The sequence below is a fragment of the Quercus robur genome, chromosome 1, assembly GCF_932294415.1.
Source record: "Quercus robur chromosome 1, dhQueRobu3.1, whole genome shotgun sequence".
NCBI lineage: Eukaryota > Viridiplantae > Streptophyta > Magnoliopsida > Fagales > Fagaceae > Quercus > Quercus robur.
In genome coordinates, this window is record NC_065534.1 from 27,389,489 (window position 1) to 27,404,872 (window position 15,384).

A 15,384-nucleotide genomic window follows, 5' to 3' on the forward strand; every position below is an offset into this window, starting at 1 on the left:
TTTTTTGACTCGAAGCAAAATCGGGTTGACCTATAACTCGACCCATGTTTTTGGCGGGTCAACCCGACCCGAACCCGAACCTGAACTCGAACCATTTTTAAAATTTTTTTTTTTGGGGTAAAAGAATAGTAAAATTAAGACAATATTGGTTTAATTGTTTATTGTGAGCTTTAAGGAAACAATTGATACATTTACATAATTGCATGCAAATTAATTGAAAGATAAATGCATGTGGTTGAGCTTCTGTAATAAGTAAAGATTTTTAGATATCAAATAGCAAAGTACATGCCAAGATAATTTGTAAAATAAAAAACATAAATTTAAAATTGTAGACATGTGTAAGAAACATTCACAAGTGTGAAAATAGTGAAGCCAAAGTATCAAATTAGCATAAATTATGAATGCTTAGACCTATTTATTAACAATTTATGTCCAAAATAAACGGCTTTTCAAAATAAATTATGATATTTCCTAGAGTATGTGTTTCTTAATAATGATATGATATTTATAAAAAAGACCATGTATAAATAAGTAAGCAATCAAACTTTAATGTATATCTCAAATTGAAATAAAGTATCAACCACAATTAATAATAGATTATAAAATTAATTTTCAAGATTGTAAATTTCTTATATGTTTTTATTCTTTATCAAATGAGTTATCAATAAGCAGGGACGGACCAACTAAGGGGTATGCCCCCCCCCCCCCAAAATCCATTTCTTTGAAAAATTTTAGTATATTCAATGATTCATATTTTAGAGTTTATAGTTGCCCCCCTCAAATTTTTAGATTGGTCCAAATAGCCCAAAATAAACTAATTACTTAACCCTTTCTTTGGGGCCGTGGCCCCTCTATAGTCCAAATACAACACAACAAAAAATCCACAAATTACCAATATCATAATTCAATAATTCATAACCAAAAAAATCTCATAGAAAAAAAAAAATTCCTTTACGGGGGTGACAATAATTTATATGACTTTTTAATTGATTTATAAATTATGGGAAAGTCAATTACAATATTTAATTTTTTTTTCAAAAGATAAAATGCAAAATTCTTTTAGAAGCCAATATTGATGATGTAGCATTGCCAACTCTTAATATTAATATCCCAATTTTTTAAAATCCTCAAACAAAGTTTTGAAAACTTCATTAGTGTGATTTTCAGTTGCATCCAAAAGTATGGGTTTATCATATTGGTGAGTTGGTCAACATGATAAAATCAACATATTAATTCCAATTACCCAAAATTTGGAGATCTGAAGTCCTCTTCTTTTTTTATTCTTCTTCTTCGAAAAGGTTAGAATATCATATTGTAACTTTTAACTTTTTTTGTTCATATTATTTCCTTCTTGACTTAAATATTTATGGTAATAAAGTGCAATTGTTTTGTCTACCATGATTTTTTTTTTTTTTTTTTTAATAAACTATGTCACTTGAAATTTTTTTGGTTCATGCTTTAGCCCCCCCTAGGTTCAAATCCTGGTTCCATCCCTGTCAATAAGTTATTTGTAATTTTGTTTTATGTTTTGGGATGTTGATATTGTGTAGAAATAAAACTTATGTATTTGTTTTACTTATCTTTGTGTTATTTTGTTTTAGATAGCAATGTTAGGATTTGTATAATATTAAAATTATTGAATAAGTATTAATAAGTTTAACTAAGTTCATTCTTGATATAAGTGGTAAATTCAAAATAATGCATTTTACATCAAGTAATTTGTTGCAAAATATAATGTGTTTGTGAACAAGCTAACTCATAACAAGTCTATTTGTAACTCCCCAAACCCATATCAAGGATTTAGATGCACGACCTATCTTATAAATAATCAACAATAATATAATGGAAAAGAGTGTAATTAAATATCCACAAATAAACTTCAAACCATCAAAACATTTCCTATGAAATCCAAAAAAAAAAAAAAAAAAAAAAGTCTCCAAATACAATCTCAAAGAGTTCCACAAATGCCAAACTCACTATCCTAAGAAAGTATACTAAAACAGTCCATCAACTAACATAGCTCCAAAAGAAGTCTTCAATCTATGGCTCCACTGATCTACCACCAAAAGATGTTCCACTGCTCTAATCTGAAATGGTGGAAAAAGGGAGGGGGGTGAGCTAGAAGCACAATAAGAGACTGCATAACATGAGGATGTCTCTCAAAACAAAACAATAGTAACTATGACAAAATACAATCTTTACAAAACACTTGCATATAGTTTTAATAGTAATATGATAAATTTTGTAAAACTGTCAGGAATAAAACATTTTACTATAACACTGTAATAAATAAATAAAATGATAACTACTTTAATTGGCCAATATACACTAAATAGGTAGAAACAATATATTATGACAATAAACAAAATTTCCACTTATAAAGAGCAATAACAATAAAACAGTAGTTCGATATGGAAAACATTAGATATTAGCCAGATAAAAACATAAACTGCTAAACACTCGGTGGGTGATTCCCATTGGGAACAATAACACTAACCTCAAAGAGGCAACACTAGCTTCAAAGAGCAAACGATAACACTCGCTCCGAAGAGCAACGATAACACTGCACCACACCACAATAACACTATATCGGCCGAAGGCCAACACTTAACCCTGTGTTGGCAAAGGTTGCAAATTGTCTAGCTGACCATTTGAAAGCATTCTTTCTTTAACACATCATTGTCAATACCAATCTCATATCATATAATGAATAATTACTCAAAAATATTGTTTTGAGTCATTCTTGACATATACAGTTTCAAAGTAATATACAAGAAATAATAAAATTCAGGAATGTATATATATATATATATATATATATATATAAAGTATTGACAATGAAATAAGTCTTTGAAACTTCACTTTTGCAATTATGTATATATAAATATATTTTTACCAAAGAATAGATATAAATATACATGTCTTAAGAGACAACATGTTCTAAAGTTCCATTTACCTCTAGTTGCTAAACCAAGCCTCACCTCAACTATCTGAATCAATGTCAACTAGAACCTAAATAAGGATACACTAAGGCAGCAATAAAAATATAAATTTCACTCTTAAAATTCATATCTCACTACTTATTCTAAAACTACAGCTAATTTAGTACTCAATTGCTTTATCAAGTAGTCCAAAAATCAATACCTAGTAAACAATTCTAATGAGCCGAATATGTAGATCTCTATGTTATTTAATTCTCCCAGTACAAGTTGGCTTCCAAATAATCATATGCTTGTAGATCATATTAACCCAAAATAAATATATAGCATCCATAAAATCTCTAACCGTAGGACTTCATATTCTATAGCATGTATTGACAAAAATTTAGGAACTCAAAACCATGTTATAGATTACCAGGTTCATAAAGTCAGCACCACTAGTAATTAAGTTGCGTAAATCCCAAATAACAAATCATCTAAAAGCTTAAGTCATGAGTTCGTATGGAAAAGTTCATGCAAGTCTAATATACTACACTAGCTTTATAGGTTATTCCCATAGATCTTTGTGAGAGGCATACCTGAACACACGGATGCAGAAATATATATATATATATATATTTTTATTTTTTTTTTTTTCATAATCTCACAGTTTCTCCCTCTGCCTTTCACATAGGAAGCCCTAACTTACTTTTCAGCTTTACACGTTAAAACTGTTTCCTACCTTGGCTGGAAATTAAGGACTTGTTTGGTATATCAACTTAAACACATGTTTTCAATTTTTAAACAACATTATACATATTTCCACACACTTTTTCATACACACGTATTTCCAAAAATACTGAAAACTGTTGTTTAAATACACATACCAAACGGACTCTAAAACCTACTAAAACTTATCTCTTTAGCATTTAAGAAGCTTTTAAAACTTAAATAAGCTTTCTAGACTTTAATTCCCACTTAAACTCATATTAAGGTTGTTTAGATAGGCTAGGACTCTAAAGAATTCTAATAACACTTAAACTCCTAATCCAAGTATGTTTTTATCTCTTATCCTTTTCCTTAACTAATAAGGAGACTAAAAGTTTAAAAAAAGAATAATCCACAAAAATATCTATTCACGTTACCCCCTCCCCCCCTTTTTTTTGTGTAGAACATCATAATATAAAATAATATCACTTCCAAAATAAATTAAATAATTCATCCACTCCACTCTAGAAGCAATTAAATTAAACTTAAGTGAGACGGGTGTTACATTTTATTGTAACAACCCAAGGAAAAGCGCTAACCACATTTGCGCTATACCTTAAAAAGACTAGTCATAATTGAGGCTCTTTAGAGTTGTTAATAAAGCTCAAATCTATCTAGTAAAGACCCGATGTAGGACTCATCACACACCCACACACATTACACAATCAATCAAATTGGGGCATCACAATCTCCCCCACTTAAATCTCTAACGTCCTCATTATGGCCCACTTTGTGGGGTAGTGTTTCTGAGCCCACACGAGGTTATCAGGCCGGCTTTGATACCATATTGTAAAGACCCAAGGAAAAGTGCTAGCTATATATGCGTTATATCTTAAAAGGACTAGTCACAATTGAGGCTCCTTGTAGTTGTTAATAAAGCCTAGATTTAGCTAGTAAATACCAAATGTGGGACTCATTACACACCCACACATATCACACAATAAATCAAATTGGGACATCACATTATTGGATCCAAACTTATAACTTAGCAAACTATGGTCAAAACATGTGTCATGTAAGTGTTTTGATGTCTAGATTTATGAATGGGTAAAAATATTTACTCATAGTGTTTATGATATACGAGAAAAGAATAAGTTAATCAAGTAACTTTTAAACAAGCTCGAGTTTATTCGATAAGAAAATGAACCAAATTTGAAAATATAATCAAATTTGGTGATGAAATCAAGCTCCTCTTGTGTCCAAATTAAAGTTAAATGAACAATCCTAAACATGTAATACTTGACTTGACTTAGGTCATTTATAGCCCTATGAAGATGTGGTAAAGATTAAACGTTAAAAAAAATATATTAATATTCTGTTTGTTTTGATGGAAAATATTTATTTTTCAAATATTTTTGTATTTCTTGAATTTTGATAAGAAGGAAAATCTTGATCAATAGAAAATATTTCTCAATGTCAATTAAAAAATAACCCAACAAATAGGCAATAAAAATGTTTTTTTTTATTATTATTTAAATTCCCTTTAACTCTTACCCTCTCCATTCTTTTATGCAACCAACACCGTTACTACCACCACCACCACCACAACCACCGCTACTACCCTTTTCACCGCTGCCTCCATCACTATTGCCTTTGTCGCCACCTTCAACATGAAATATTAATGATTTTTCATGAGAACCAAACAACATAAAATAGTTTTGAGATTATTTTATGATTTATGATCAAGTGCAAACAGATTAGTATTTTTTAGAACATATTTTCCACTAAAAAAACATTTTTCTTAGAAAAACATTTTCTATTGAAACAAAAGAAACATGGTATAAATTGAAAGAATAAAGAAAGCAAGAAAAAATATGAGGGGAGAGGATGGGGGTGTTTGGGATTGGATCATATTGAAGATTAGTGATAATAGTTAATAGATGCTCTTTCAAAGGAGACATAATAGAGTGGTGCTTTCAAAGAGACCGAAAGTGGAGGATTCATCCGATTCAAGCTGTGCTATATAAGCAAAAAATTTATTTACTCGAAAGTCTTAAGACATATGAGAAAATATCTCATATAACGTGTCTCAGATCTAGCCCATCAACTCAATAGTTTATAGCAGTTCAAGGATCATCTTCTATTATGATTCCCGTATTCAACACTACAAAAAATTACAATAATTCATAATATTCTTAAATTAGCATATCAACTTACACAAACGTGACATGTTAATTTAAGATATTTATGAAATTATTGTGAATTTTTATTGCATGCACAGCATCATTATGTGTTCAATTAGGCTGAGGTGAGGCCTGGAATAATGCCAATAATTTGCAGAGTTGGCCAGTTGGCACTTTGACAGGAGAGAAATTGAGGAAGAGAGACAAGCTCTCTTGGCTTTTCCTGTTTAACATTTTGCTAAGCTAAGCCTATTGTTTAAGAATTTAGACACGGCAAGGCAGGCAAACCATGCATGTAAGAATAGTAATACAATAATACAGTGCGTTAGTCTAAAGGAATAGCCCCCCTCTTCTTGTGCGGCTATTTTGTCATTTAATCATTTTGGTTTTAGAATTCAACGCACAACAACACTGGGCCTTTTCTTTCACGCTTACACATTGACATATTATATAACAATCAATAATGTCCACTCTCAAAGCTTATGTGGTCCCTCCAAACGAAGATGTTCACACTGAATCAGTGACTTTTTTTAGGCGTTGTTGAATCTTAAAGCGGCCTCATATCACACGATGACATATCTTTAGCATAAAAGAAAAAGTATGGTAGAATCTAATAAATTAATGTCCCTACTTTTATATTAACTCTTCAAGTAATCAAGTTCAAACTTCAAACCCTCGGTAGTCAACCATAATTAGTTCTTAACCAACAAAAACAAAACAAAAAGGGAATCTTAATTTGTGGTATGTATGGTAATGACTAGAGAATTACACTATACAGTATACACACAAGACTGCTTGTTTATAATATCTATGACTCTTCTTTAACAAAAAATAATAACCTGAAAGAATCCAAAAATTTTTAAATTATAGTATTAGTTGATGCTAATGTATAGGAACTATACTACCAGAATTGGTGAACCCAACGTCACGGCGAAATAAGCATAATGATATTATTATTATTATAAATGAGTGACAGCGTTGTTAATGAAATTATTATACAATGGATCTACAAATTACTATTAATAAATTCGATTTATTATAAAAGAAACTGTTCGGATCTTACTGGTAGGCACACATGCAGAGCTGGAGGACTTTCATGTACTCAACGTCCCTAGTTGTCCATTCCCTGCAAAGCCTCCTCACTTTTTCCAATTAAAGCTTCAATTAGAACCGATTTCATAAAAGGCCTTGAAAGTTGAAACTTCTTGTTTATTTGTGCAGTGTGTTGGATGAACATTAACATTGCATAAGGTGAATAAGGTAAAGAATTATACTCATCCATTCAATGTTATGGTTCTGTCTCACTCTCAGTCAAAGCAAATAAAAAATTAAAAATAGATTTCCCTTCTAACTTGTGTGTGTATGTAAAAACTAAAAACATTGCCTTGCCAAACTTGGTTTCCGTATTCCGACTTTCCAACTTTCAACTCTTTAACTTTTTTTTGATGATTACTTCTTTTTTGCTGAGTTTTTTTTATGATTACTTTCAACTCTTAACTTGCTGCCTTTACCTTCAGCACGGCTCCTTGCATTTGGTAACCGATCTAGTTCACAATGGAGCCCTTTGCTTTGCTATGTATTGCCCGGAACAACCCTTTTCACAACTTGTTAAGTTGGAAATTTATTGTTGACACATCACTTATGCGGGTCTAATATTAACACAATTTTTATCATATACCAATCATAATTGATCATCTTGTCGGTAATTGCGAATTTTATTTTGGCTTATTGTTGCTTATACTATGAAGATAAATATATATAGGGATAATTACAGTAAATCCACCTAAGGTTAGGCCCATTTACACTATGCCTACCCGTGGTTCAAAACTTATCACTTTGCCCACCTGAGGTGCCTTCCGTTAGGGATCTGTTACCCATCTCTCCGTTTGCCGTTAGAAAAACACATTTTTAAAGAAAAACAAACATAACAAAGATAAAAAAGTTAGGACTTTTTATTGCTTAAGAACTTGTTTGAGAACAATACACAGGAATAGCACATATCAAATGCCATTCCTGATTAAAAGTGATATCATTGAGCATTTGTTTTTTTATTTTTGTTTTTTTTTTATAGATCTCTCCAACTTTTATTCAAACCAAACCAAACCCAAAAAAAAAAAAAATTCCAAATCCCAGAAAACACAAGCCACAAATCCAGAAAAAAATCATATCTTGCCGGCGCGATCTCACGAAGGCGAGATCGCGATCAACGTTGCGATCTCGCGACGGCGCGATTTCGCGAACGCGATCTCGCCTTCGCGAGATCGTGCCGGATCGAGATCGCGATTGACGGCGCGATCTTGTGAACACGAGAGCGCGCCGTCACGAGATCTCGCGAACGCGAGAGCGCGCTGTTGCAAGATCGCGACGTTGATCGCGATCTCGCCTTCGCGAGATCGCGCCGGATCGAGATCGCGATCAACGGCGCGATCTCGCGAAGCGTCGCGAGATCACGATCAATGTCGCAATCTCGCGAAGTGTAATGAGATCGCGATCAACGTCGCGATCTCGCGGGCGCGATCTCGCTGTCGCGAGATTGCTCCGGCGAGATATGATTTTTTTTCTGGATTTGTGGCTTGTGTTTTCTGGGATTTGGAATTTTTTTTTTTTTTTTGGGTTTGGTTTGGTTTGAATAAAAGTTGGAGAGATCTATAAAAAAAAAACAAAAATAAAAAAACAAATGCTCAATGATATCACTTTTAATCAGGAATAGCATTTGATCTGTGCTATTCCTGTGTTTTGTTCTCAAACAAGTTCTTAAGCAATAAAAAGTCCTAACTTTTTTATCTTTGTTATGTTTGTTTTTCTTTAAAAATGTGTTTTTCTAACGGCAAACGGAGAGGTGGGTAACAGATCCCTAACGGAAGGCACCTCAGGTGGGTAAAGTGATAAGTTTTGAACCATGGGTAGGCTTAGTGTAAACGGGCCTAACCTCAGGTGGGTTTACTGTAATTATCCCATATATATATTGATAAACAAATACACACACAAGAAAAAAGGAAAGAGGTTCTAAGAGAAAGACACACCACAATTCCACTCAAAAGTGCTCCCTTTCCACACCCACCTAAAGCACTTAGTGATGATGGGTTATGATAACACCCTATCCATCCTTATTTGTATGAGTAGTGACGATGAGTTGATGACACCCCTATCCTTATTTTTCTAATCAAGACTCAAGAGTGAACATTGAAGAGCAGCAAATAAAACGGTCGTCCATCTGCAATTAGATTTCTTTTGGGCAGTAATGAGAGACTAGATATTAGCAATTAGCCCCACTCCCTTACGCAAAATTATTAAATACTTCGAGAGTACAATAAATGCGTACTCCTCCACCCTTACATGAATTGTGGATCTCATAATGAATTTAATTAGTAAAATTCACAATTATATGAATGAGGGAGTATACATTTTATGACACTCTGAGGGCATCCAATAATTACCCATCTCTAACAGCTTTTGCACTCATACAAGCCGTTAGTGAGCCCATGGTCATGCTGACTTAAACTAGCCGCCAAGACACACCAAACCAAACCGGCGTCTAAAACTCCACGTAATCTTTCTAATAGTCATAAGATTCAAAGCAAAGCCACGTAATCTTTCTAATACTAGTGGTATATACTACTTTTCATATCATGGGTTTTGACCATTAGAAAGTAGCTATTACAGTCCAGATTCCATATCTTGTGGCTCTGACTACAGAGTCTGTGGTGTGTATAAGAGTCATCTACTGCTTTTCTTTCTGGGTACATAGGATGAACTGTGAAGTACCAGGTTTGATGCTTTGCCCCACATCCCAGTTTTTTCATATCATTTTATTAATGAGTGAGTTTTGTCTTTTGAGTGGAAGGAGGAGATTTGAATTAGTAAATGGTAATCTTTGGTTTCATGAATTGGTACATATCATTCATTCAAGAAAAAGCCAAATGTATAATTTCTGTGTCTAGTTTGTGATTTTCTTACGGTAGTTTCCAATCCCATCTACAGTTTATCTCATTGCTTTTACGTACTGTAAATATATATATTAGACTGTGTGTAGCCTAAGATCCATCTTGACAATTGATTGGGGCTTCTTGATAATTCCCAAAGGAAGCAGAGAATATTCTGAACTAAATTCTAAAAACTTCTAAACTTTCTTTCCCTTACTTCTGTCCTCCTGTTCATCTGTGTGACTATGAATCAGGATGATAATGGCTTTTCACTGTGCCAATTGCCAGCAGTTAATTTGCAAAGCTACTTAGAATAGGCTCCATTTGAATTGGATTTATTTTAGGACAAGTTTGGAGAGAAACCCTTTAAACTCTCATTATATATATCTTTTTTCTTCTTATTAGATGTGAATTTTGAAAAATTCACAACTAGATTGCATTTTCTTATTAATATTCTTCACCCTTGCAAAATTTCAAAAAAATCAATTAATGAATCAATAGCTATGTCATCAATCAAATATTTAAATTTCAAACTTTTATAGTCATAAATTACACATAAAAAATTCATTTATGGATCAAATCATAATTAGCATTTAATTTGAATGAAATTTGACATGCATGTTAATAATATAAAGAACTTGCAATCTAACAATTATATTTTCAAAATATATAGATGTGTTAATTTTTTAGTGGGTGTTTTAAAGATTTCTTTCTAAATTAGTTTGGAGAGAAACTTTGTCCTTTATTTTATAGTTCAGATTAGATATATTACAAAACTAAAGGGATATCCAGTGCCACATCATTTCAATTATTAAATGACATGACAGTATACACTGTTAGATCTAAATACAAAAGTCTGAACCATGAAATCGACTCCGTAGGATATTTGTTCCAATTATGCAACAAGTCTGGTATGCCATAATAATTATTCTAATTAATGTACTTTGTGGTTCATATTTAGTGCACTATTAGCTCAACCTCAAGTTGTGAGTTGATTGGCTTTTGAGTAAATCCCCTAAAAAGAGTGAGCAAACACAATAAGTTTCTGAAAAACCATGGGAGAAGATGATGAAAAGTACACGAAAGATGGGACCGTAGATCACCATGGAAATCCAGCTGATAGAAGCAAAACTGGAACCTGGAAGGCCTGTCCCTTTATTCTTGGTATATATTTTACAATCCATCTTCTTATACTACTAGTAAATCTAGTTATGCTTTGGATAAGATGCTCTTCAGTTTAAACTTTCATCAACAGGAAATGAATGTTGCGAAAGATTGGCATACAACGGGATGAGCGCCAACCTGGTGCTTTACTTTAAGAATCAACTACATCAGCACAGTGCTACTGCTTCTAAAGATGTCTCGAATTGGGGTGGAACATGCTACATCACCCCATTGATCGGCGCATTCATTGCTGATTCCTACCTTGGAAGATATTGGACTATTGCCATTTTCTCCATTATCTATGTTTTCGTAAGTCTGGTTCGCTTGAAACTTAAGCTTTGCAGCCTATATGTGTATTTAAGAGTCATCATGGTGAAGTGCATACTGAGTTCAACACTGCATTCATTATGGGGTATCTAAAATTAGGAATGATTTCTGCTTTCGGTGTTACTTGATAGACAAGTTTGAAATTACACTTCATCAGGAAACATATCCTAATTGCTAGGGAAAAAGTACAAAGATAAATAAATCTTTTCTTCCCCTATTTCAGTTCCAATATCCCTTTTTTCAAATAGATTCATTTTATGGTTCAAATTAATATTACAAATCTATAGATTTATATATGCCTCGTCATTTAAAATTTTAATTGATGACGCTGCATGTACACTGTTTCATTTGAAATTGAGAGGATTCTATTCCTCTTTTATCAACTCTACCCAGGCTTACAATCATATATAATTCAGATTCTCAAAAAAATTGACCCAAGTTTTCAGAGCATTTTATCTTCGAGTTTCTTGCTCATTAAATGATGAAATCGTTTTCAATTTTACCTAGGGGATGACACTTTTGACACTGTCAGCATCAGTCCCCGGCCTAAAGCCAACGTGTTCTGGAAAAGAAGATTGCCATGCAACAGTTACACAAAGTGCAGTGTGTTTTACAGCACTTTACGTGATATGGAGCTGATCAATTTGATGATTCCAATGAGGATGAGAAGAAACACAAATCGTCTTTCTTCAATTGGTTCTATTTTTCAATCAATGTTGGTGCTCTCATTGCTTCTTCCTTGTTGGTCTGGATACAAGACAATGTAGGTTGGGGATGGGGCTTTGCCATCCCAGCAGTGACCATGGCAATTGCTGTAGTGAGCTTCTTTTCAGGTACAAGGTTGTATAGGAACCAGAAACCTGGGGGTAGCGCTCTGACACGAATGTGTCAGGTGGTGGTAGCATCCATTAGAAAATACCGGGTTGAAGTACCTGCTGACAAGTCTGTTGTTTTGTATGAGACTGCTGATGCAGAATCTGCTATTAGAGGAAGCCGAAAGCTTGAGCGCACAAAAGATTTCAAGTATGTTTCTAAAGTAAAAAGCTTAGCTTACCAATGAGAGTCAATATGCAAGAAGTTCGAAATCAGTTTTCCTCACCTTCATAGCTTTGTCCTGGGGTAAGGACCTCCCATCCAACAGGGTTGGCGTACTTTAGGAGCAAAATCAGCCTGCCGCTCTAGTTTGTCGGGATTTTTCTAATCTTAATTCTTTAGCTGAATAAAGTAACATCTCTTAATGAAGAACTGTAAATTTTCATTCTCTCTTCAAAAGCAAACAGAAAGTAAGGAAAAAGAAAAGTATAGGAATCCCCCAGTTCAATGTCTAGAATGTAATCAGTTAATGCTTCAAAATTCCAACAACAATCCCATTGCTGTGAGAATCGAAACTTAAGGATTTCAAGTCCATATTACAGATCAAACTAGAATACCCCATAATGCTTGTGTGTAAATGTAAGACAGTCTTTTTTCCATTTCTTGGGTGGGTTCTGTTTTCATTTTTTATAGCATCCCCTATTTCCCTGACTTATATGAATCCTTACATAATATTGTATTCTTTAGGTTCTTTGACAAGGCAGCCGTGAAGGTACCAACAGATTACATAAAGGTTGCAGTAGACCCATGGAGACTTTGCACAGTTACCCAAGTTGAGGAGCTGAAAGCCATTATACGATTGCTTCCTATATGGGCCACGGGTATCGTCTTTGCCACTGTCTATGGTCAGATGGGCACTTTATTTGTGTTGCAAGGCAACACCATGGATATTCACGTTGGTCCCTCTAACTTCGAGATCCCACCAGCATCTCTTTCAATATTCGACACACTTAGTGTCCTTTTTTGGGTCCCAGTCTATGATCGAATCATTGTCCCAGTAGCTAGAAAATTCACTGGTCACAAAAATGGCCTAACTCAACTCCAGAGGATGGGCATTGGCCTCATCATATCCATCTTTGCCATGGTATCTGCAGCAATTTTGGAACTTGAAAGACTCAAGACTGTTAGAAAACACAACTACTATACACTTGAGCACATTCCTATGTCCATCTTCTGGCAAGTTCCTCAGTATTTCCTCATAGGGTGTGCAGAAGTTTTCACATTCATTGGGCAGTTGGAGTTTTTTTATGAGCAAGCACCTGATGCCACAAGGAGCTTGTGCTCTGCTCTCTCACTAACCACTGTGGCACTAGGGAACTACTTGAGCACTCTACTTGTAACCATTGTTACCAAAGTGAGTACTAGGCATGGGAAGCTTGGATGGATACCGGACAATTTAAATTATGGTCATGTCGATTACTTCTTTTGGCTCTTGGCCGTGCTGAGTGTGCTGAATTTGGGAGTTTTTCTCGTCATTGCAAAATGGTACACATATAAAAAGCCATTGGGGACTCTCCAATGATGGGTTACTCTGGTGGTTGAATTGAAGCGCTTATATTGTATATATGGTCTGCTTCATTTTCTTATGCATGCAACACTATTGGAGGTCACCTTCAAACATCTCACTCTTTGTATTGTTTTTATTAGATAATATGTAAAATTGAATAAAATTGGGTGAACAAAAGAAAGTGAACTATTATCAATGTACCAGAAGAACTGTTTCTTAACACTTACTGTTGCATCAATGATTTTCATTTTTCCTCTGAAGCCTCTAACCAACAGTCGTTTCCTTGATGACCTGTACTTTAAATTACTTTCAACTAGTAGCTCTTTTCTTGCTGAGTCCTAGCAACAAGTATCTCAATTATCACAATACAACCATTCAATTACCAATCATAATAAATCATTGTCAATCAATATATTACTAAAAGCTGAAGCGTAGTGTTTAATGCTACTGCTTTCACGTTGCAACATATCAGCTGCCACATCATTTTTTTTTAAAACAAATATATAATTTTTCCTTCAATTTTAAAATGGTTTTTACAATTTTTAGCCCTATAAATCTCAGCCCTATAAATGCAGCCCACTACTTATTTATTTATTCCCACTATCACCCTATAATAAATTTGTATAATTAATCCAACTCACCTCTTATTTATTTAGTTCCACTATCAAGCCTGACCCAAGGCCTTTTCAATTCAACTTGAAGGAAAAAGAAATTAAAAATATCAAACGTTCTGTGAGAGACCGCACCCCCGGCCCATTTTTTATAGGATGTTGGGCCAAACTCACGCGAATGGGTGGAGTCGTGTTATTGCCTCTCAAAATGGAGGTTCGACTAGTTATATTTCTCCCTTTAGATTAAGGGTTTTACAATGGAGTCGCCACTTATTTAATTATTGGAAAAATAAGAAAACCATGAATGAAAAATTCCTCATTTTATTAATTTGAAATTGAATTTACATTGATCATAGGAAAATTACATGGCTTTGGTCCTAGATACAATTTAAGATAAAGTACATGGCTTTGTTTCCTAATTACAATCTAAAAATAAAAAATTACATAGATAAGTATTTGATCTACTAACTCTTGATCTAAACTCGGAGGCTATGTTACAAGATGGGAAGGTGTTAGGCACCCACCTTGCCCGGTGAAACCGGTTTTCTAGACTATGGTAGCCAACATTCATATCACATCATCCAATATGTCAATCAATTTGTATGTTGAATTTAATGTGTGTGCATGTAATAAACCCTAATTCAATTTATTAAGCATGGCATTTGGATTGAAAAATAAACTCTAGTGAATGTGTGTAGATAGTGATAGCCTAGATTCAAGGATTTGAAAGAATTACTAACATGTTTTTCATATTTTTGATGTGGATTTAAGATTAAATCTAGTGATATGCATAAACATGTGATGAACAACTAAGAACATGTGAAGAACACATAAGAACATTCAAACATATTCAAGGGAATTATCATGCTTTAATCTTAAATTCTCATCATGGCAATATAAACAAACAGTTAAGGAAGGAGATTATACCTTCATGCAAGATCCATATAATGGAGGAGGGGATTCTTGATGGAGGTCCTAAGGGTGGAGGAAAAAAAGAGATAGGAGAGGGAGAGTGAGTCTCACTCAATACCTTGAGTCTCAAGAAGATTAAGATATGGCAAGACTACTCAATTTCACTAGAACTCAAGAGAAGAGAAAAGATGGGGATTTTTTGTGTCTTTGGAATGAAGGAGAGGGGGAGTTTATATAGTAGTGGTGGAAGAAATATGA

General features: G+C 33.9%; 1 protein-coding gene and 1 pseudogene across 1 annotated transcript in view; both read left to right on the forward strand.

Annotated features, from left to right (window-relative positions):
* The first annotated feature begins 9,447 nt into the window (after positions 1 to 9,447).
* On the forward strand, positions 9,448 to 13,825 carry LOC126727856 (protein NRT1/ PTR FAMILY 8.2-like; annotated as a pseudogene).
* The window catches only part of LOC126727829 (protein NRT1/ PTR FAMILY 8.2-like), an 80,418-nt gene continuing 74,531 nt past the window's right edge, over positions 9,498 to 15,384 (forward strand). The window contains exon 1 of the mRNA XM_050433749.1: positions 9,498 to 9,577. The gene's annotated coding sequence lies outside the window, so the exon portion shown is untranslated. The remainder of the gene's footprint in view (positions 9,578 to 15,384) is intronic.